At 45.9% G+C, this 22,019-nt stretch overlaps 1 protein-coding gene across 9 annotated transcripts in view; it reads right to left on the bottom strand.

Annotated features, from left to right (window-relative positions):
* The window catches only part of CRPPA (CDP-L-ribitol pyrophosphorylase A), a 239,402-nt gene that overhangs the window by 18,365 nt on the left and 199,018 nt on the right, over positions 1 to 22,019 (bottom strand). Inside the window, exon 1 of one of the 9 annotated variants that reach the window (XM_090046856.1) lies at positions 5,475 to 5,643. The exons of the other annotated variants lie outside the window; for them this stretch is intronic. The gene's annotated coding sequence lies outside the window, so the exon portion shown is untranslated. Of the gene's footprint in view, positions 1 to 5,474; positions 5,644 to 22,019 lie in introns of those variants that run through there. 9 annotated transcript variants of the gene reach the window in all.

Below are 22,019 nucleotides of genomic sequence, written 5' to 3'. Positions count from 1 at the left end.
GGGCAAGAAAAATGGTTAGGGGGCTGGGGCACATGACCCTTGAAGAGAGGCAGTGGGAACTGGGCTAATTTAGTCCAGAGAAGAGAAGACTTAACAGGGAATTTAATAGCAACCTTCAACTACCTGAAGCGTGGCTCCAAAAAGGATGGAGCTAGACTGTTCTCACTGGTGGCAGACGACAGAACAAGGAACAATGGTCTCAAGTTGCAAAGGAACTGCTTCAAAAGCAAGGGAAGCAAGAGATATTTAGGCTACATATTAGGAAAAACTCTCTCACTGGGAAGGTAATAAAGCACTGGAACAGGTTACGCAGAGCGGTTGTGGAATCTCTGTCCTTTGAGGTTTTTGAGACCCAGCTAGACAAAACCTTGGCTGGGATGATGTAGTGGGGGATGCTCCTGCTTTGATAGATAACCTCCTGAGGTCCCTTCCAACCCTAACTTTCTACAATTCTGTGATACAAATAAAGTTGTCAGTTAATTTATCTTTCTTTTTTTTTTAACTTCTAATAACTTAAACTGTAATTGTTGAGGAAATCTACTGAATCTTTCTAGTATGACATTAGCCTGTTGTCTGGTTTTTTTTTTAAATTACTCTTTAAGGATGACAGGAACAATGATCTGCCATCAGAACATCAGTCTGTCTAGTCTGGTATCCTGTCTTTGACCATAACTAGCTGCATATTTTTTTAAATAACACGTAAGAAATATATTACAGGAAACAGTTATCATTGTTATGGGGAATTTTATTCTAAACCTCAAGAAGTTGATGGTTATCTAGATGGAGCATGTAGTCTGATGTACCTCATAAATATCTGTCTTGTTAAAGGTCACATTACTCATATTGTTGTCCCTTCTTTTGCTGATGGGGTCCCATTTTTATATCTGTGCCTCTTCTCTGTTGAATAATGTATCAAATATCCCAGGCCTTGCAAGTTAGCCACCCTTTTGTGAAGAAAACATTAACACAGACTGCAAAATTTAAATGACAAAAACCTGAAGACCTTCAGAGCCCACCCAATTCTTATATCAGTAAGGGTGGAAACATACTTCATCTAATGTCTCATTTGTGCCAGTATAAAAATGTTTATGGTGACACAGATGCTAAGCAACTAGATGTTGATACCCTTTGTTGCACCACACGAAAGGAAACTCAGTGGTGCAACAAAAGCTGGTAATAGATTCTGCTGCTTTCTTGCAGTGGATGTCTATTATCTTTGTAGCCGGACAGTACAAATAGCTTGAGCTGCTTGCACTCTCCCACCGCCACAGGGAGGTGCTTTGGGAACCCAAGGAGCATCAGTTAAAGTGCCCCCTTCCCTCCCCCATGTGTAAAAATGCCTTAAATGAATAGCTGAAAATCTCAAGTGTACCCTGACAGCACTCATTCTTCTGCTGCTGCAGTGTCATTTCTGGCAGTAATGGTGAATAAAACTGCAAGTGCATACAGAGAGACAGCAGCAAGGATGCCAGGGCCTAGCTAAACTACCTGACACATAAACCCACCCCGTGCTGTCATTAAGTATCCTTTATATTCAATGGAATAGTACTAAATCTTTCAAAAATATCATTATTAGTTGCAGGAAGCCAAATAATCAAGTGGAGCCATGTCTTCACATGCTTAGTTGCTTGAGAAGTTTTTTGGCTTACTGTAGTCACGGTACAAAACAGGGTGTGGGAACAGACTGATTAATAGAGATTCTGAATGCAGCCCCCAACAATTATATTATTGCCCACTCATTATTCAGTCTAGTAAAATCAAAGAAGAAAATGTCTTGTAGCATACTGCTGCTTATGGATTAACACTGGTTCTTTTACCTGTCAGCAAAACCCTTAAAGACAGAGACTGAACTGTCAGATTCAGAGGCAGCAGTGTCTTTTATGGATTAATATGTTCAACATTCCCCAAATTCACCTGAAGTGGTATCACCTAAAAAAGACCTTTTCTTATTCATATTCTATTCATGTCAACCAGTTGAGTTAAATAACCTCTTGTAAAAACCCATTTCTTGGCTATTACTAATAGGATTTTTCTTCTTTAAACAGATGATTAACTACATTTATATACCCAGAACAAAACTTTTACTGCTTTGTATTTATGTACATTGGAAAAGAAAGTACTTAGAAGCATTGCCAATATCATAAATCATAAATCCACATAACAGCATTTGGATTCAAAAATAAAATGTCCGCTCTGTCTGTAATTAAATAATAAAAATATTCAACATAGCATAACCGTATGACGATTTTAGCTCCTATTCACAAAATGCATGTTGTAGAGATTTTTGATAGAAATGTTTTTCTGATCTACAGGCTCAGACTGTGAATAGATGTAGAACAGAGTTATAGCATTTGGAATATACAATATGATCTCTCACAATGGTGTATTATGTAAAAAAAATCTGGGAGGATAGCTGAATATTTATTACATTCTTTGAACTGTTCGTTTCTTTAGTATGTTTTTCCAACTGGAATATTCTCCGATATATAGTTATGTCAACGTTAATATTAAACTAGCTTAATTTACAGATAGTTTAAGGATAATTTATGAAAATTTAAACTACAGTCACTTGCTTGACAACTAAGCCTATTACCCCTAGTTAAAAAAACCCTGTACAAGTGGTCTTTGATTTGTAGACCCACATCCCTTTATATTCAAAGAAAGAAAAACATCACTTATTTTGCAGTTTGCTTAACTATAGCATTTTGTCAATCAACTTTCTAATTAAACAGACTCTTTAAAATATATTTTGCATTCGTATTTTTAAATCCTGCAACTGTGGCACTAGCATTAGCTTTAAGGTCGATAAGGAAGATATAACCTTGTAATCCCAAGATGAGATTGTACCAATTTAAGATGGCTTCAGTATTAATTCCATGTGAAGGAGGTACTGGTGCCCTTTTGCTGAACCACTTAAAAACAAAGGCAAAGTGAATACAGAAAATCTGCTGTGGAGTTAATGGCAGAAATACTGGGTGAATCTACACAAGACACTTTACTGCACAGTAGAGCTAATTACTGCATAGTAAGCATCACTGTCTACATAGATTCATAGATGTTAGGGTTGGAAGGGACCTCAATAGATCATCAAGTCTGAACCCCTGCATAGACAAGAAAGAGTGCTGGGTTCAGATGCCTATCCAACCTCCTCTTGAAGACCCCCAGGGTAGGGGAGAGCACCAACCTCCTTGGGAGCTCATTCCAGACCTTGGCCACTCTAACTGTGAAGAAGTTCCTCCTAATGTCCAGTCTGAATCTGCTGTCTGCTAGCTTATGGCCATTATTTCTTGTGACCCCCAGGGGCGCCTTGGTATGTAGAGCCTCACCAATTCCCTTCTGTGTCCCCATGATGAATTTATAGGCAGTCACAAGGTCGTCTCTCAACTTCTCATTTGTGGAGGCTGAAGAGGTCCAGGTGCCTTAGTCTCTCCTTGCAGTGCTTGGCCTGCAAGCCCTTAACCATATGAGTGGCCCTTCTCTGGACCCTCTCCAGGTTATCCACATCCCTCTTGAAGTGTAGTGCCCAAAACTGCACATGACATTCCAACTGTGGTCTGACCAGTGCCCGATAGAGGGGAAGTATCACCTCCTTGGTTCTGTTTGTCATGCATCTGCTAATGCATGATAAAGTGCAGTTAGCTTTTCTGATGACTTCGTCACACTGATGACTCATGTTCATCTTGGAGTCTGCTAGGACTCCAAAATCCCTTTCTGCTTCCATGCTACCAAGCAAGTCATTTCCTAGGCAGTAGGTGTGCTGGACATTTTTCCTCCCTAGGTGCAGCACTTTGCATTTCTCTTTGTTAAATTGCATTCTATTGTTTTCTGGTGACCCAAATGCAAGTAGCAAATTAACTACTTAACAACTACTGCTGAATAATTACTGTGTAGCATGGCATTTGTAGATGGCAGACCAGGAGCATCAAATTTGGTCCCAGTCAGCCGGGCAGCAGGGGGTGGGAGATTACTCCCTGCCCTCAGGAGCTGCCTGCTGCCAGGGCAGGCTCCACCACTGGAGTCCTGGTAGGGACAATGTCCCCTACCCCAGCAGCGGGGAGCTCCCATCCCCTACTCTGTCACTGCAGGAAAGTCTGAACACGCAGCCTGGACATGGCTGGGGACTGTTCTGTTTCGGGTAGTCCCCAGCTAGCTCTGGGCTGCATGTGCAGATTTCCCTGTGCAGCCCGGGGCTGGCTGGGAACTGTCCTAGTCAGGGGCAGGTCCAAGCCCATGTCCATGCCCCAGCTGGGTGATCAAGGCATGTGGCTTGGAAAGAGCTGCAGGGAAGGGGCAGGTCTCAGCCCCCTGCCCCAATCCGCTGGTGGGGCAGCTAGCAGTGGGCCCCTGGCTGGGCAGGGAATCCCAAACCGGAATCCCCACCCTGCCAGGGGATCACTGCTAAAGCCCTACTGGCTGACCTGCCCCTCCCCTGCAGCTAGTTCCAAGCTCCTGCTTCAAGGGCAGGTGGATATTGTCCTTGCCCAGGATCTGGTGGTGGAACCTACCCTGGCAACAGGCAGCTCCCAGGGGCAGAAAGCAATCTCCCAGCCCCCACCAGGAGACTGCTGTCTTCTGAACCTGTGCTCCCTGCCAGCCCCTGGGCTAGCACCCAGGAAAGCCTACAGCTCCCACCCCCCAAAGTGAGTTTATTCTAGAGTAAACCCACCCTGCAGCTTTTGCATGTGTAGATATGCCTACTTTATCTCTTGTATCTCTGAAAAATGGCAGCAAAGGTGTTTTAACTAAACCTCATTTACTGAACAACCTTTAGTTAAAGCACCCCACCACCATTTTTCAGCATAGGGATGCCACGTTCCGAGCTGTTTAATTACAGCAGCTCTTGAGCCACTCTAATTAAAGCCCCCCACCACACACACACACTCCTGGAGCACGTATATAAGCACCCTTAGATACCGCAGACAACACAGTGAATTAAGCACAAGCAGCCAATGCAGCAAAGAGGGACTGACCTAAATTAATCAAGAGGAAATGTTAAGGGTAAGAATGCATTTTAAATCTTACTTATCTGGGGCTTAGGCATCTTACTCAGTGCTATTTGGAGACAACTCTCTCCACAGCCCAGAACGCTGTCCTGAATGTAGACACTTAAACCCTTTTCTTCAAAAGTCATCCTTTTCTTTCAAAGTGGGGAGGAAATATCGCTGTGTACCCCCTTTATAAAACAGTTCAGTAGTTAAAGCAAACAACTAGGATGTGGGAGACCTGAGTTCTAGTCCTTCATGTGAGGGGGAGGATTCAACACCCACCTGCATTCCCCCTTTCCCCACCCCTGGGTCTCTCAGAACAGGAACCTAACTACGATTGTATAGGCTATTCTTCAGTAGGGGGTAACCTCATTTCTTTTTGTTGAAGGTAGTTTCACTTTACACTGAATTTTAAAAGACTGTAGGGTCAGAAAATAAAAGTATACATACAAGTAAACATATCTCTAGCTTAGTAGGCAAATTACTTACCAGGCTGGGTGAAGACTTGACTTCTACACACTGCACAAGGACTATTTCAGCATATGTCCAATAACTGTTCAATTAAAAATACAGAACAGCCCTTGGAGCAAATGTGAGGCAAGTAGCTCAGCACTATCAAGACTTTGGTACTTCTGAGCAGTCAGAACAGAGGAACTTTCCACAAACTTTAAAGTTGAAAACTTATAGGGAAGGTTAGGAGACTCTGAAGACCTAACTTTTGGATTTAGGTGAACCACTTTTGAGTAAGGCCCCATTCAAGTGCCTAAGACCTTTCTGGATCTCAGCTTGCCTGATTTCCCTACTGTTGCTTCCATATTTTTACACTTCTTATAAAAAAAGAAAAATGTTCTGGTATTTCCTATAATCAATAAAAGATTTTTGACAAAAAAACCTTCAACCACACTATAATGCATGTTCTCATACTCCCCAGACTTTGTTGTTTAGGCACAGGTACCGGGAGTCAGTAGACGTGGGTGTTTTCATTGCTCATATGTACTGCCCTGCAACGTTACACTTCTGGCTAAAATGCCTGTGCTAGCAGTTATCCCCAAAACATCTACTGATAGCCCTCCACTATAAAACTGTTCAATAAAGCTACCTTATGCCTGAATTGGAAGCCAATTCTGCCACCTGCATGAGACTAATATAAAAATACTGGCAAAAATCCATTGCTTAATACTATCGGTGGTTACCTATTAAAGGTGGAGAAATTTTGTGCATAGTACATTTGAGGATTCTTTGGGGTGGTCTCTTGGTACTGTAATTGCCTAAAAAGAGCAGTAGATTCCTAAAAGCATTATGGTAGCACATACAAGCCACATCCCCAGATCAGAGTCTCTGTCGCAGGCACTGTAAAACACACTGTAGGCTTTTGGGGGTCAAGCATTGTTTCTTACGAGAAAAACAGACAAGACAGAGGCTGGGAGAAAGGAAGTATTCCTAGGGCACAGGAGATTAGTTTTCTTCTCCTCATGAGGTGTAAATGTTATTTCAGCAGGACATCAAATCTCTAAGCTCTGGAACTAGGCCAAAGTTCACTGAAGTCAGTGGAGTTTTTTCCACTGACTTCAGCAGGCTTTGGATCTGGACTATAACCACTGACAAATTCGCAGGGGATTTGTATACGGGTCTCCCACAGAGAAGTACATAGCTGAAATTCTGTGTATGTGTATGTGGTGGATCTTTTGCTGCCTGTTGTACTACATAGTCTGTAAATAATTTGAATGACTCGAGTGTTAGGTTTTTCCAGGAGGCTGGGAATGCCTAACAGACCCACCACATACACATATACCACATTCAGAGAAACCTGCAAGGCATTCCTAGCCTCCTACAATACATAACACCCCAGTCATCCAAATCATTTACAGGCTATTGCTGTGCAACTGGCACCAAGAGAAGACTGAATAACTTTAGTCTGGCTCATGTGCAAATGTACTTGCTAGAAGCAGAGAAAACGCTGCTTAGCACAGTAAAAGGCACTTTCTTTCCTTGCATAGAGAAACCCAAGTGTATAGTGCACCAGTGCTTAGTGTTACGGATAATATGGGAATATGCAGGGGTGCATGCGGGTGTCCCTCTATGCAGGCGTGTGGGTGAGTCCATGTGCATGAATACAATGAGTGGGAAGGCAAGATTACCAGAGAAAAAGAATTGGGGAGTAATGAGTGCAGTGCTAACACTGTGTTTCTCAAATATTTTTTATAAAAGGTAAGCAAACCTGTGTTTTGATAGCCTAATAGATTAACTTATCGTTTCCTGCTAACTAACCTAAGGCAATTCTGGACAAAGAAATAGTGCCTGAAGACTGGAAGAAGGTGCTTATCTTCAAGACGGAGGAAAGTGGATCTGGCAAACTATAGGGCCATCAGCCTGACTTCCATCCTGGGGAAGATCTTAGAAAAGTTTATTAAAGAGGTCATCCTTAAGGGACTGGCTGACACCAACATCCTGAGGGATAGCTAGCACAGGCTTGTTGCGGGTACGTCTTGCTTGATCTCATTTCCTTCTATGACCAGGTGACCTATCACCTGGATGAGGGAGAAGAGATTGATGTTGTATATCTTGACTTCAAAAAAGCCTTCAATCTGGCATCACGACTTGGTAAAACTGGCCAACTGTGGACTTGGGTTCACCACGATCCACTGGCTGGGAAATTGGCTCTGTAGTTGGACACAGAGGGTGGTAATTGATGGAAGTCAATTGTCATGGTGCCTTGTGACCAGTGGGGTCCCCCAAGGCTCAGTCCTTGGACCCATATTTTTCAACATCTTCGTTAATGATGTGGACATTCGAGTCAGAAGCAGACTGGCCAAGTTTGCCAATAACACCAAACTCTGGGGCAAAGCATCCACACCTGAGGACAGGAGGGCGATCCAGGTTGACCTTGACAGGCTCAGCAAATGGGCAGACGAGAACCTGATGGTGTTTAATACTGAAAAATGCAAGGTTCTCCACCTTGGGAGGAAAAACCTGCAGCATCCTTATAGGCTCGGCAGTGCTACGCTGGCTAGCACTACGAAAGAAAGAGACTTGGGGGTCATGATTAACCACAAGATGAACATGAGCCTGCAATGTGATGCTGTGGCTAGTACAGCGAGCAAAACGTTGGCTTGCATCCATAGATGCTTCCCAAGCAGATCCCAGGACATCATTCTCCCCTTGTACTTGGCTTTAGTGAGGCCACAGCTGGAGTACTGCGTCCAGTTTTGGGCTCCACAATTCAATAAGGATGTGGAGAAGCTTGAGAGAGTCCAGAGAAGAGCCACAAGCATGATCAGAGGTCAGGAAAACAGACCTTATGATAACAGGCTGAGAGCTACAGGGCTCTTTAGCCTGGAAAAGCGCAGGTTTAGGGGTGATCTGATGGTCACCTATAAGTTTATCAGGGGTGACCACCAGGATCTGGGGAAACGTTTGTTCACCAGAGCGCCCCAAGGGATGACGAGGTCGAACGGTTATAAACTTCTGCAAGACCGTTTCAGGCTGGACATAAGGAAGAATTTCTTTACTGTCTGAGCCCCCAAGGTCTAGAATAGTCTACCATCAGAGGTGGTTCAAGCACCTACATTGAGAAATGTACCTACATTGAGAACACCTTCAAGAGAAATTTGGATGTTTATCTTGCTGGGATCCTATGACCTCAGCTGACTTCCTGCCCTTTGGGCGGGGGGCTGAACTCGATGATCTTCCGAGGTCCCTTCCAGCCCTAATGTCTATGAAATCTATTAAATGAAATCTACGAAATTTTCTTCCTACATATTTTCCAATGCACACGATACTGGTTTCCATGCTTTTTAAATTACATCTGGAAACTGCTGTAGGCAACTGCCAAGCTACCCCATATATATTTTCTAACAGACAATTCAATTTTATATTCACGATCTTTTAGCCTAAAAGATTTACTCCTAAACAATTATTCCTGCTACCAAGACAAAGGAAATACAGATATTATGGTAGTGAGAAGCATCCTCCAGTAACAGAATACTGATGTAAAAGGAATAAAAAGACATATTTCTTAAAAAGCACTGTTCCTGTGGTATCTACTGTAGCACCTTTGGATTTCTTGGGATGCATAGATATTATAACCAGAAGGAACCATTAGTTTACTTAGCCTGACCTGCCTGCATTATATCAAGTGCAATTACTTTAGTTTCTGGCCAAAGCTCTGTCTTCAAAAAAATAAATATCTGCAATGGAGAGTCCAAGTCAATCTGCAATGGCAAAGAACAAAGGAGGTGCAAAATGCCTCAATGATGTTAGTAGGAGGACCATACCAGACTCCACAGAGGAAGGTGAAAAACCCCAAGGTTCCTACCAAACTCTCACCCAGGGAAAATCTTTTTCACACCTCCTGATAAACAGTTTAACTGTGAAGCATATGAACAAAGATATGCCAGCCAGGCACCTGAGAATATTCTCTGTACCTCCCAAGAGCACCAGCCTGCTCGGCTCACAACCCTGTCTATAGCCAGGAGCCACTTCATGCTGGAAGGTACCTAAAGAAGTAAATTTATTCAATGTATATTCATTGTAACATGGAATATCTGCTTTACGGCAGGTTTTAATATATCAAAATTGGATATTTCTTTTCTGTGTTCATACAACCACTGAAAATGTGGGTTATTCTGTTATCTGTTTCAAGGAAAGTTTAATCATTATGAATAGCTAACATATGATCAGGTTGCAACAAATTTTTTAGTTGTCACGGACAATTGAATTTGGCATATAAATAAACAAAGTCCGTTTTATAATGAAATGTGACAGATGCTTGTTTTGTGATTTATATGGTATATGTTCTGTGTAGAAAGTCTGAGCGATATTTAATTACTGTTATTGTAACAAAATGGAAAGGTCTTAGTGGAGAGTGAGCGATGCACTAGATTCTCCTGTGGGACACTGAAAAACAGGGCAGAGGAAGTGTGACTATTTCTTTCCATTCCTTCAGTCCAAAGTACACTTTTCTGGTTTCCTGTGTGTACTAAATTCATGCAAAATAATCTAAATGTTCTACTAGACTCCCCTGCTCCCAAGAATTAGAAAAGAAGACCTGGCTTACAAAACTTTTATTCATTTAAATTATGTTTGATGTCATTAAAATCTTCATTAAACACAACTCCTACAGACTGTGAATAATTTGAAATACTACTATAAGGCGGCCATAATTAATAGTTTGCAAACATTCCCTGTGATAAAGATAATTTGTTTGAAATGGTTTCTAGGAAATGCTATACAGTAAAAAACAAAATGAAAAATGTCTCCAAGGGAGAATAATATCAGATCACAAGAATCTATGAAGGCCAAAAACACATGCACGTTAGACAAGGAGTCACTGATCTTTTAGCAGGGGCAGGCCAAATTAATGGAACTTAGTCTAAGGCAGGTCTGCAACCTTGCCACTTCTGTCACTGGCCTCTGATTTATCTTGAGTGTTCCTGTTGTCCTTACTTTGCAGGCCTGATACAGTCTCTTTCTGGGTTGAATCTAGCCTGCAGCCTGTGAGTTGCTGACTCCTGTGCTAGACTAGAAATTCTCTGTTATACTTCCCAAATTTTTAGCCCAATAGCACTAGTATGGTATGTTAAATAGCACCAGTGGGTGCATCTACACACACAATTAATGTGACATGATGACCTCCAGTGCAGTTTGCATGGGAGTCAGCTGTTCCTGGGCACAGCATCTGCACATGTGCCCAGGACTGTAGCACTTTGAGCCAGGGTGGAGCAGTCCTGGGCTGGCAGAGGCTCCTGGGGATCAGCTCCGAGCTCTGGACAGTGGCATCGGGGGGTGGACGGGCTGCCTAAGGCATGGGGGGGGGTGCTAAAATTCAGGGCTAGGTGGCACCTTAGAACCCTCATGCCCCAGCCAGCCACTGTCACCATCTACACATGTGTTTCAGCAGAGTATATGGTCTGGGGCTGCACTGAGACTTGGGAAAGATTTCCTCAGCAAGAATCAGTTAGTTCAGCAGAATTCCATCAAGGATCTTCCCAGCAATAGAGACAAGGGCAATACCTCAATAATTTCCACAGTCAGAATTACTTCCCTTTTCAAAAACGGTGACAAGATTGGCATTCCTCAGGTCAGTGGGAATTTTCTCAGTGTTCCAGATTTTGAGAAGGCATGTGGAGCTTGTTGGACAGTTTCCCCACAAAATATGAAGACCTCAGTTGGTATGCCATCAGGGCCAGATGCTTTGTGGTTCTTTATCTGTCATATCACTTGGTGGACTTCTTCAGAGGTTGGTAGACTGGCAAGTGCTTCCCTTTCTGGATGCTGCAGGGTGAATTCAATTTTTTCATCAGTCACTGGCAATTCTCAGTTCAGGAGCTTTTGGTAGTGTTGCTCCTAGCGGTGTTGGATAGATTCATCTTTAAGGAGTGTACTGCCATGTTCAGTTCTAAGTGGGGTAAGTCTGCAAGAGCTTAGTCCATACACAGCCTTGATTGCACTGAAGAAGCTCCACATGTCATTATTGCCCATACATTGTTGGATTTTCTTTTGCTTTCTCTTCCCACCACTTGTTTTTGATTTCTCAGGTCTTCTTCTGGTCTTCAGCATTAAGTTACTGAAAAGTTCCCTGCTTGTGACTGGACATAGGATGGTTTTGCCAGCCACAGAAAGCTTTTCTCTTCCAATCAACAAGGGCTTTGATCTCAGTGTTATTTTTCTCAAACCAGCCCTGATGGCACTGAGTGATAAAACAAATTGATTCTAAGCAAAACTCATGGATAGTCTCCTTTAGAGTTTGCCAATCTTCCTCAACATAAGCATTATCACTTTCAATCCCAAGATTCTGCCTGTGAACATGAACCTTCAGGTAAGGGCTCCACTGGGCTAGGGCTGGGGCTAGGGCCAGGGCCTCCCACTGGAGGAAAGGGGCCAGGAGTGAGGAGAGCCATGTGCTGGGCTGGCCTTGCACAATGAAGGAGCACAGGAGCTGTGTGCTATGGGGTTGGGTTGGACTGTCCCCACACACTGCCACCACCTGTGGCCAGGGACTGGGGTGGGAACAAGAAGTGCTGTGGGCCGGGTGGGGCTGGCCCTGATTGCTGCCACCACATGCAGCTCCAGGGACTTGCACACTCCAGGGACTCCAAGGACCCACCCACACCACACACTCAAACACACCCATGCCATCCCACAGCCCCCACATGTACTCTCACTCCCCCATGCCCACATACACACCCTCACACACAATCCAACCACATACCCTTCCCTCACATCCTGCAGCATCCAGAAAGGGAAACACTTGCCAGTCTACCAACCTCTGAAGAAGTCCACCAAGTGATGCAGCCCAAAATGACAGTTGCCTTTTGTGCAGCTGCATCACACTGCAGATGTATATTGAACACTGAGGTGGTCTGTCAAGGCTCCCAGATCATTGTCCGTTTTGCTGCCATCGAGCCAAATGTCCAGCCAGACATTTTGTGGGGGGGGTTTTCTTCCTGAGATGTAGCACCTTGCACTAAACTTCATCCTGTTAGCTCTAGCCCAGTTTTCCAATCTGTCAAAATCATCCTGAATTGCCCTCCTGTCTTCCAATGTGTCTGTGATCTTTCCTGTTTTTGTTCCAACTGTAAACTTGCTCAAGAAGCTCTAAATTCCAACATCCAAGTCGTTAATAAGCATATTGAACAGTACTGGGCTAAAGACACACCTTTGTGGAATTTCACTCGAAACTTCCTACCATTCTGACACGGACCACTTAAAATTACCTTTTGCCTGCAGCTACTGAGCCATTTGTCTATGCACCTTATAGTAGTTTTGCTTAATTCACATTTCTTCAATTGTTTACAAGATCACACGGAATTTTGTCAAAACCCTTGCTCAAGTCCAGTAGTACACTTGATATCCACACCATTCATTTAATCTACCTGTGATAGCAAGAAGCCCCCACAGGCTTTCGAAGGGGATGGGGCAGACCCCATGGGCCCCAAGTCCTATAAGCAGCCCCCGCTCCTGGGGAAACTTATCTCCGGGAGCACAGTTGGAGCCAGAGCAGGAGTTTAATCAGCTGTTCCTGCGGCGGGGAAAAGCAAAGCGAATCACAGTGGCCAGAGCAGCTGCTGCAGGAAGATTTAAAAGCCCCACCAGAACCTGGAAAGTGGGGATAGAAGGAGCATGTCGGCACACAGCATGCCAGGTGTGGTGAGGCTCAGTGCCAGCATCTAGAGCAAGGGAGGGGAACAGAGCTCCTGAGCAAGGCATGGAGGGAGAAGCCAGTCCACTCCCCCCGCTTCCCTTTTGTCCAGCTGCATATATTACAGCAGATCATTGGAGGTGTCTCACCCAGAGGCAGCAAGGAAGACACCAGCCACTGAGAGCCTCATTCATCAGCACCCGCGCCGAAAGCGCTAGTTGCTGTAACAGCCAAGCTAGTGCACCAGTGCCTGCATCAACGCTGGTCCCCTAGAGAAAGGGGTCTGCAGGGCACGGCAGAACAATGCAGGCTACACCATTGGCTGGTGTGTGGGCGGCATGTAGGGGGGTGGAGCCCCGTGGAACATCATGTCAAGACTGTGAATACTATCATCCCTGGGGTCCCCCAGGAAGAGGATCTCCACTGAACCCCTCCTTTCATTCAATAACTAAATCATGGCAGAAGAGTTGAGGGGAGGGGCCCAACACCAGACAGATGGAACAGTACCCAACATACCTCCCCACCTTAGATGCTTCAACACTACCCAAACAGTTACTGTGTCAAAAGATATCACATTTTTTTGGCATGATGTGTTCTTATTAAATCCTTGCTGGCTGGTTGTCCTTCAGATCAGGAGTGGACGGGCCAAGTTCGCCGATGACACCAAACTTTGGGGCAAAGCATCCACGCCAGAAGATAGGCGGGTGATCCAGGCTGACCTGGACAAGCTCAGCAAATGGGCAGATGAGAACCTGATGGTGTTTAATACTGAAAAATGCAAGGTTCTCCATCTTGGGAGGAAAAACCTGCAGCATCCTTATAGGCTCGGCAGTGCTACGTTGGATAGCACTACAGAAGAAAGAGACTTGGGGGTCATCATTGACCACAAGATGAACATGAGCCTGCAATGCGATGCTGCAGCTAATAAAGCGACCAAAACGCTGGCTTGCATCCATAGGTGCTACTCAAGCAAATCCCGGGACGTCATTCTCCCCTTGTACTCGGCCTTGGTGAGGCTGCAGCTGGAGTGCTGCATCCAGTTTTGGGCTCCGCAATTCAAAAAGGATGTGGAGAAGCTTGAGAGAGTCCAGAGGAGAGCCACGCACATGATCAGAGGTCAGGAAAACAGATCTTGGGGGTCAGTGGGCACAACCATTGGAGGCCTCAAATGCCTCTACACGAATGCTCGAAGTATGGGGAAGAAGCAGGAGGAACTCGCCCTCCTCCTAGCTGTCACCAGCCCTGACATAGTGGGGATCACAGAAACGTGGTGGGACTCATCGCATGACTGGGCGGTGAGTGTCAAGGGCTATAGGCTATACAGGAGGGACAGGATAGGAAGGAAAGGTGGAGGAGTAGCACTCTACATCAAGGAGGAATATACTTCCTCGTCAATTAGCAAGGGGGTAGAGGGGGGGCACTCTGAGGTGCTCTGGGTTAGAGTAAAAGGCAGTCCAGGGGATAGAGACTTAACGGTGGGAGTCTACTATAGACCTCCCAACCAGGGAGAAGAGCTCGACCATGAATTCTTAGGTCAGCTCACAGAGGCAGTGAAGGCTAAGGATGTGGTCATCATGGGGGACCTGAACTTCCCAGACATCTGCTGGGAAGAGCAGTCAGCCAAGTCTGACCGCTCACGTCGGTTCTTAGCCAGAGTGCAGGACCTCCATCTAACCCAGGAGGTGCACAGCCCCACCAGGGGAGACGCCTTGTTGGACCTGGTGCTGGCCACGGGTGACGACCTGGTGAGGGGGCTGCGGGTGATGGGCCACCTGGGAGACAGTGATCATCGCTTGCTGGAATTCACCATCCAGCGTAAGGTGGCAAAGGGCTGCAGCAAGGCAACAGCCCTAGACTTTAGGAGGGCTGACTTCAACAAGCTAAGGAGGATCGTTGGGGAAGCACTGAGGACCCAAAGGGGAAGGGAGCCAGATGTCCAAGGTGAGTGGTTGCTCCTTAAGGAGACGATCCTCCATGCTCAAAGGGAGGTAATCCCAACAAGGGTCAAAGGGAGCAGGAGGGCACATAAACCCCCATGGCTCACTAGGAGCATCCGGGAATGTCTCCTTGCTAAAAGGGAGGCATATACCCAATGGAGGGATGGGGTCATCACCAAGAAGGACTATGTTACAGTCGCCCGAGGATGTAGGGGGGCAGTCAGGAAGGCCAAGGCAGAGATGGAGATAGGACTAGCTTCCCGGATTAAGGACAATAAGAAGTCCTTCTTCAAATACATAGGGGGTAAAAAGAGGGTCCCGGGTAATGTGGGGCCCCTGCAGGACACGATGGGCAACTTAGTCGTCATGCCAGATGACAAAGCTAACATATTTAACGATTTCTTTGCCTCTGTCTTCCTAAGTAGGGACCAGTTCAGCCACCTCCCTGCTGGGCCCCCCTTGGGCCCCGGGAGAGACACGCCTGGGCCAGGGGTTAGCGAGGAGTTAGTTAGGGTACTTCTGGAGAGGCTGGACGTGTTCAAGTCCGCTGGTCCGGACGATCTTCACCCTAGGGTTCTACAGGAACTGGCTGAGATCATTGCGGGACCCCTGGTGCGGCTCTATGAGCACTCGTGGTGCTCTGGTGAGGTGCCGGAGGACTGGAAGAGGGCCAATGTGGTCCCTATCTTCAAAAAGGGAAAAAAAGAGGACCCGGGAAATTACAGGCCAGTTAGTCTTACCTCAATCCCGGGTAAGCTCTTTGAAAAAATTATCCTGGCACACATCCAGGAGGGCCTTGCGGGGGAATGCATGCTCAGGGGCAACCAACATGGGTTCATCAGTGGCAGGTCTTGTCAGACCAACCTGGTGGCCTTTTACGATCAGGTCACCAAATCATTAGACGCAGGGGTTGCTGTGGATGTAGTCTTTCTGGACTTCCGGAAGGCTTTCGACACTGTCTCTCACCCTGTCCTCATCAAAAAGCTGGGAGACTGTGGTGTCGATGCCCACACAGTCAAATGGGTCACTAACTGGTTGGAGGGCTGCACCCAGAGGGTGGTAGTGGATGGGTTCTTCTCGACCTGGAAGGACGTGGGCAGTGGGGTTCCGCAGGGTTCGGTCCTCGGGCCCGCACTGTTCAACATCTTCATCAGTGACTTGGATGAGGGGGTAGAAAGCACCCTGTTCAAGTTTGCTGATGACACTAAGATGTGGGGGGATGTGGGTGCACTAGAAGGGTGCAATAGGCTACAAGCTGACCTTGACAGGTTGCAACGGTGGGCGGATGAGAATAGGATGGGGTTTAACACTGATAAGTGCAAGGTGTTGCACATGGGGAGGAAGAACCGGCACCACACTTACAGGTTGGGGAACTCCCCTCTTGCCAGCACGGAGACGGAAAAGGATCTTGGAGTCGTCATTGACTCCACGATGAACATGGGCCAGCAGTGTGGGGAGGCAGTCAAGAAGGCCAACCGTACCCTGTCATGCATCCACAGATGTATCTCGAGCAGGTCCAGGGAGGTGATCCTCCCCCTCTATGCGGTACTGGTCAGGGGGCAGCTGGAGTACTGCGTCCAGTTCTGGGTGCCACACTTCAAGAGGGATGTGGACGATATGGAAAGAGTCCAGAGGAGGGCCACTCGTATGATCAGGGGTCAGCAGGGCAGGCCTTATGAGGAGAGGCTACGGGACCTGAACCTGTTTAGCCTCCACAAGAGAAGGTTAAGGGGGGACCTTGTGGCCTGCTACAAACTGGTCAGGGGGGATCAGCAGGTATTGGGGGAGTCCCTGTTCACCCGTGCGCTCCCAGGAGTGACCAGGAATAACGGTCACAAGCTGGCGGAGGGTAGGTTTAGACTAGATATTAGGAGGCGCTACTTCACAGTCAGGGCGGCTAGGGCCTGGAACTGGCTTCCAGGGGAAGTGGTGCAGGCTCCTAGCCTGGGGATTTTTAAAAGGAAGTTAGATGAGCACCTTTCCGGAGTCATCTGACCCCGGTGCTCTTTCCTGCCAAGGCAGGGGGTCGGACTAGATGATCTACCTAGGTCCCTTCCGACTCTAGCTACTATGAAACTATGAAACTATGATAGGCTGAGACACATGGGACTCTTTAGCCTGGAAAAGCGTAGGCTCAGGGGTGATCTGATGGCCACCTATAAGTTTATCAAGGGTGACCACCAGGATCTGGGGGAACGTTTGTTCACCAGAGCGCCCCAAGGGATGACTAGGTTGAACGGTCACAAACTCCTGTAAGACCGTTTCAGGCTGGACATAACGAAGACCTTCTTTACTGTCCGAGCCCCCAAGGTCTGGAACAGTCTGCCAGCGGAGGTGGTTCAAACACCTACATTGAACACCTTCAAGGGTAAATTGGATGCTTATCTTGCTGGGATCCTATGATCCCAGCTGACTTCCTGCCCTTTGGGCAGGGGGCTGGACTCGATGATCTCCCGAGGTCCCTTCCAGCCCTGATGTCTATGAAATCTATGAAAGACAGGTACTGCGTTGGCCCTTTTGTAGTCTCTGATACCTCACCTGCCCCAACTTTGTAAATATTATTGCCACAGGCTGAGATCTCCTCTGCTAGTTCCTTCAGTATCCTGAGATGGAGTTCATCAGGCCCTGCCGATTTGAATTCATTCAGACCTGTACAAAGCTCTCAGACTATTTCTTTTAGTATATCATCTCTCACTTAGCCCTCTCTAGGGCTCTCTTTAGCCACCCCAACTCCATCCCTCCTGCCCCTCCCCACACCAATGCTTATTTGCTCCCAGCATCTGAATGCTAATAAACCAGTGACACTACAAGCTGCTTTTAGGATTGGTGGGAGTGGCGGGGAGGGGGGCTGGCAACAGCCCAGTGCCAGGTTAGACAAGTACAGCTCTGGGATGGGGGCCGGCAGCTGAGTTCTCCTAGCCCCAGGGCTGCACAGGTCACTATACTGAAGTTTGATGCACCAGTCTAACCTAGATCAATTAAGTTTGAGTGTACATCAATCCAGGTCTTAGACTTGGGTTCTCCATTTTTAGACTGGTCTATATGCATAGAACTAATGTACAGTTAGTTACGAGTTTAGACTGATTTCTGATCACTGAGACCGGGTCTAAGTGTAAGGTCCACACTGCAGCGAACTAAGTTAGATCTGGTGCAGACATTCACTAATTCCTGCAAATGTCTGCACTTAACCTACAAGAAAAATGTTACTGGTGTAGCTCCCTATTCCCTTCAGAATCCAGTTCCAAACATTCACCATCTTCCTTGATTTCCATCTAACATGCCCTTCCACACAATCTGGTATTACTTATGCAAGAGATTACACTATTTTTCTGGCTTGATTCTAAATCTCACTCCAAACTCCATAAGAAAAACTACATTTTCCTTCTTGCCTATATATCACTTATTTCTCTCCTTTTATGATGCTATTTATGACTGCTGTTTCTGAAAGTGCAGGTATTTTTTATAGAAGCTTGATGCATAAAAAATAATTTGTATTTTAAAAATAACTGTTTTCTTCCACTCTCTCTAGGTTTTGGTGTTTTCAAGAAATGGAAGCCTCCTTCTTCCTCTGTCTCTTTAACAATCTGGTAACCATCTTCCCAGCAACAACACATCTGGTAACTCCCTTGTAACTGGGAAAGTCTTAGAACTTGTTTCCCTAAAATAACAACCAAAATTTTTACAGATTTAGATTTTATTAAGTAGAATCAGGCCCTTCAAACAGCAAGTGAAGTGATTCTTACTGGCAGTGCTTATTCGACGTATCACCAAGATTACTAGCCAATCTGACTGCGTAGGATTTCCAGTTATTTTATAACATTTTCCAAGCTGGCAGTCTTTAAAATTACTTGAGCTCCCAACTAAAAAATCCCAATACAGTGAAAATGATCAAACAGCTTCAGTTTTCCATCCTGCTAAACAACAGCAATTATTTATTTTAAGAACATATTATGTCCAGTCCCAGAAGTCTAAGATACAAATACTGAAGCAATTACTTTAAAAATAAGAAAAATAAGAATTTAGTTATATGCCATATCAGGTTTATTTAAAAGTCTCATTAACTACAATTAGGAAAAATATACACTGCCCAGGAATAGACGAGAGCGTAAAAAGCACCCTGTTCAAATTTGTAGATGATGCTAAGATGTTGGGGGAAGTAGACATGCTAGAAGGGAGGAATAGGCTACAATCGGACCTAGAGAAGTTATAGGGGTGGGTGGATGAGAACAGGATGGGTTTCAACACTGACAAGTGCAAGGTATTGCACCTGGGGGGGAAGAACCAGCACCATACCTACAGGCTGGGGAACTCCCATTTTCATTAGTGAAGAGGCAGAAAAGGATCTTGGAGTCATCATTGATGCCAAGATGAACATGGGCCGGCAGTGTGGGGACACAGTCAGGAAGGCCAACCATACCTTGTTATGCATCCACAGATGCATCTCAAGCAGGTCCAAGGAAGTGATCCTCCCTCTCTATGCGACACTGGTCAGGCTGCAGTTGGAATACTGCATCCAGGTCTGGGCGCCGCACTTCAGGAGGGATGTGGACAACGTGAAGAGGATTCAGAGGAGGGCCACTCATATAATTAGGGGGCAGCAGGGCAGGCCCTACGAGAATGAGGCTAAGGGACCTGAACCTGTTCAGCCTCCACAAGAGAAGGCTGAGGAGATATCTAGTGGCCATTTACAAACTAGTCAGAGGGGACCAGGAGGCACTGGGGGAGTCCCTGTTCCCCCAAGCACTACTAGGAGTGACTAGAAATAATGGTCACAAGCTGGGAGAGGGGAGATTCAGACTAGACATCAGGAGGCGCTACTTCACTGTCAGGGCAGCTAGGATCTGGAAACAACTTCTGAGAGAAGTGGTGCTGGCTCCTACCCTGGGGGTTTTTAAGAGGAGGCTGGATGAACACCTTGCCAGGCTAGTTTGTTCCCAGTATTCTTTCCTGCCATGGTAGGGGGTTGGACTTGATGATCTGCTCAGGTCCCTTCCGACCCTACCAACTATGAAACTATGAATGGTTTACCTTTAAACTAATAACACGTGCTTTAAGCCACTTAAAGCTGCCTAAACTTACCATGTAACCAGGCGCTAAGAATAATGCTTCTCTTAACCTACTGTAGAAACAAAAACACATTTCAGCCAAAATACAATTAAAAGATGCTAAGATTTCTTAGCCAATAGGAAAAATAGAGGGACTGCACTGTTGAGAGATACTTTCTGTAGATTATATGTGCTGTAATACCTCTGCTTTCATTGGATACTGTAACCTCCCATGCCTTTCCCCTGGATGTTGCATATGGGGGTTCCTCTCTGACCTCACTGCTGCTTTTGGGATAGAACAGTTCTGTTAGTAAGGTGTTTTTGGGTGGGTTTCCCAGGGGGTCTCACCTGCCACTTCTTTGATGGTAAATAATTCTAATTGGAAGGAAGATGTATGGTCCTGTCTCGCCTGGCAATTCCCTTTGGTCATCCCTGCTGTTCCTCCTGTTTGGGGCTCCACCTCCCCTACACCCTAACACCAACCAAGATGTCATCACCTGTAACTTTTGAGTTGGTAATCCTGTATACTTGTGGTGCTCTGGCTCTCAGAATGTTATGGTCGTAGGATAGGGATGGTGTTCTTATCCCGAGTGCTTCCTACTGCCGCCTCTTCTTTTGTATGTACGTCACCCAGCTTCAGTACTGCTCTGTCCCCCAGCCTGTCACCTTTTCTCCAGGCTTGGTACTTGCCATCAGTCAGCCATGTCTGGATCCCTGCTCCGCTTGGTCCTGCTGGGCTCCAGTCTTCGCTGCAGACTTCTGACATCCATGATGACTCTGTAGGTAAATCCTCGGGCACTCTCTGGCCTTCACTGGGACTGAACTCCTGCCCTGGTCCCTCCGGGCTGGTTGGAGACCTTTCTTTCAGTTCCCCCTGCTGGTCTTTTATCCATGTTCCCGGGGTCTGGCCAACCAACCAGTCCCAGCACACTGTTATAAAGTATGCCCACGCCGATGAGGGAGTCAGTCCTGGTTCCTTCGGTTTCGGCCATTTTTTTTTCTCTTTTATTCTTCACTTTCGCCGTGTTTGGCTGCTGGTGCGGCATCCTGCTGCCTCTGCTCCTCATCTGGTGAGTTTAAGTCTTTTCCACCGATACATAAAGGTGAATTTTTTATCTCTAAATTATTAACTTTAGGCATTCACTGCATGTGTGCGTACCTATGTGATCTAGGAGAATAGGTTGTAGCTGTGTTGATCTAAGGACATAGGCAGACAAGGTTATTTGGGTAAATCCAGTATCTTTTATTAGACCAATTCAAATAAATGGAGAAATTCTGCTTTGCAAGCTTTTGGGTACAAATACCCTTCGTCAGGCTGAGGAAACGTCTGGAGTTAGTCTGTGCTCTTCCTAGATGGAATAGTAAAGAAGCCGGAGACCAGTGTGCATGTGAGCAAGCCAGTCAGTGAAAATGTAAATTGAGGTAGTTAATGGTAGTCAAAGCCAAGAATACCCAATTACCTGTAAGGGCACCTTTCTCACAAGAAAACCACTCTCTTTCCAATCTCTCAGTTCTAATCCTCACTGGGAATTTACAGAACACTTTTCACAGATGAGTCTATGAACTTCGCTTCATCAACCTACTGGATACAAAAAATCATGGACTAAATATAGACATTGGTTTTATGACACATTATATCTCGCCTAACATCCGACTCCCTAGATAATTTCTCCACTATTTACCAGCTGTATTCATTCCCTTTCCCCTCACCCCAACTTGTCTCTCACCTACTGACTACCACAATTTACATTTTCACTGACTGCCTCTCCCATCCATACTGACCTCTGACTTCTTTACTATTCCATCCAGGAATAACATAGAGTGACTGCAGACAATTCCTTAGCCTGATGAAGGGTATTTGTACCTGTCGCAGGGGCACTCTGGTGCCCTGCTCCTATGAAGGGATACAGGT

Source organism: Crocodylus siamensis, chromosome 5 (genome assembly GCF_052110815.1).
Source record: "Crocodylus siamensis isolate JL-2025a chromosome 5, ASM5211081v1, whole genome shotgun sequence".
NCBI lineage: Eukaryota > Metazoa > Chordata > Crocodylia > Crocodylidae > Crocodylus > Crocodylus siamensis.
This window is presented reverse-complemented; position numbering and strand designations above follow the sequence as displayed.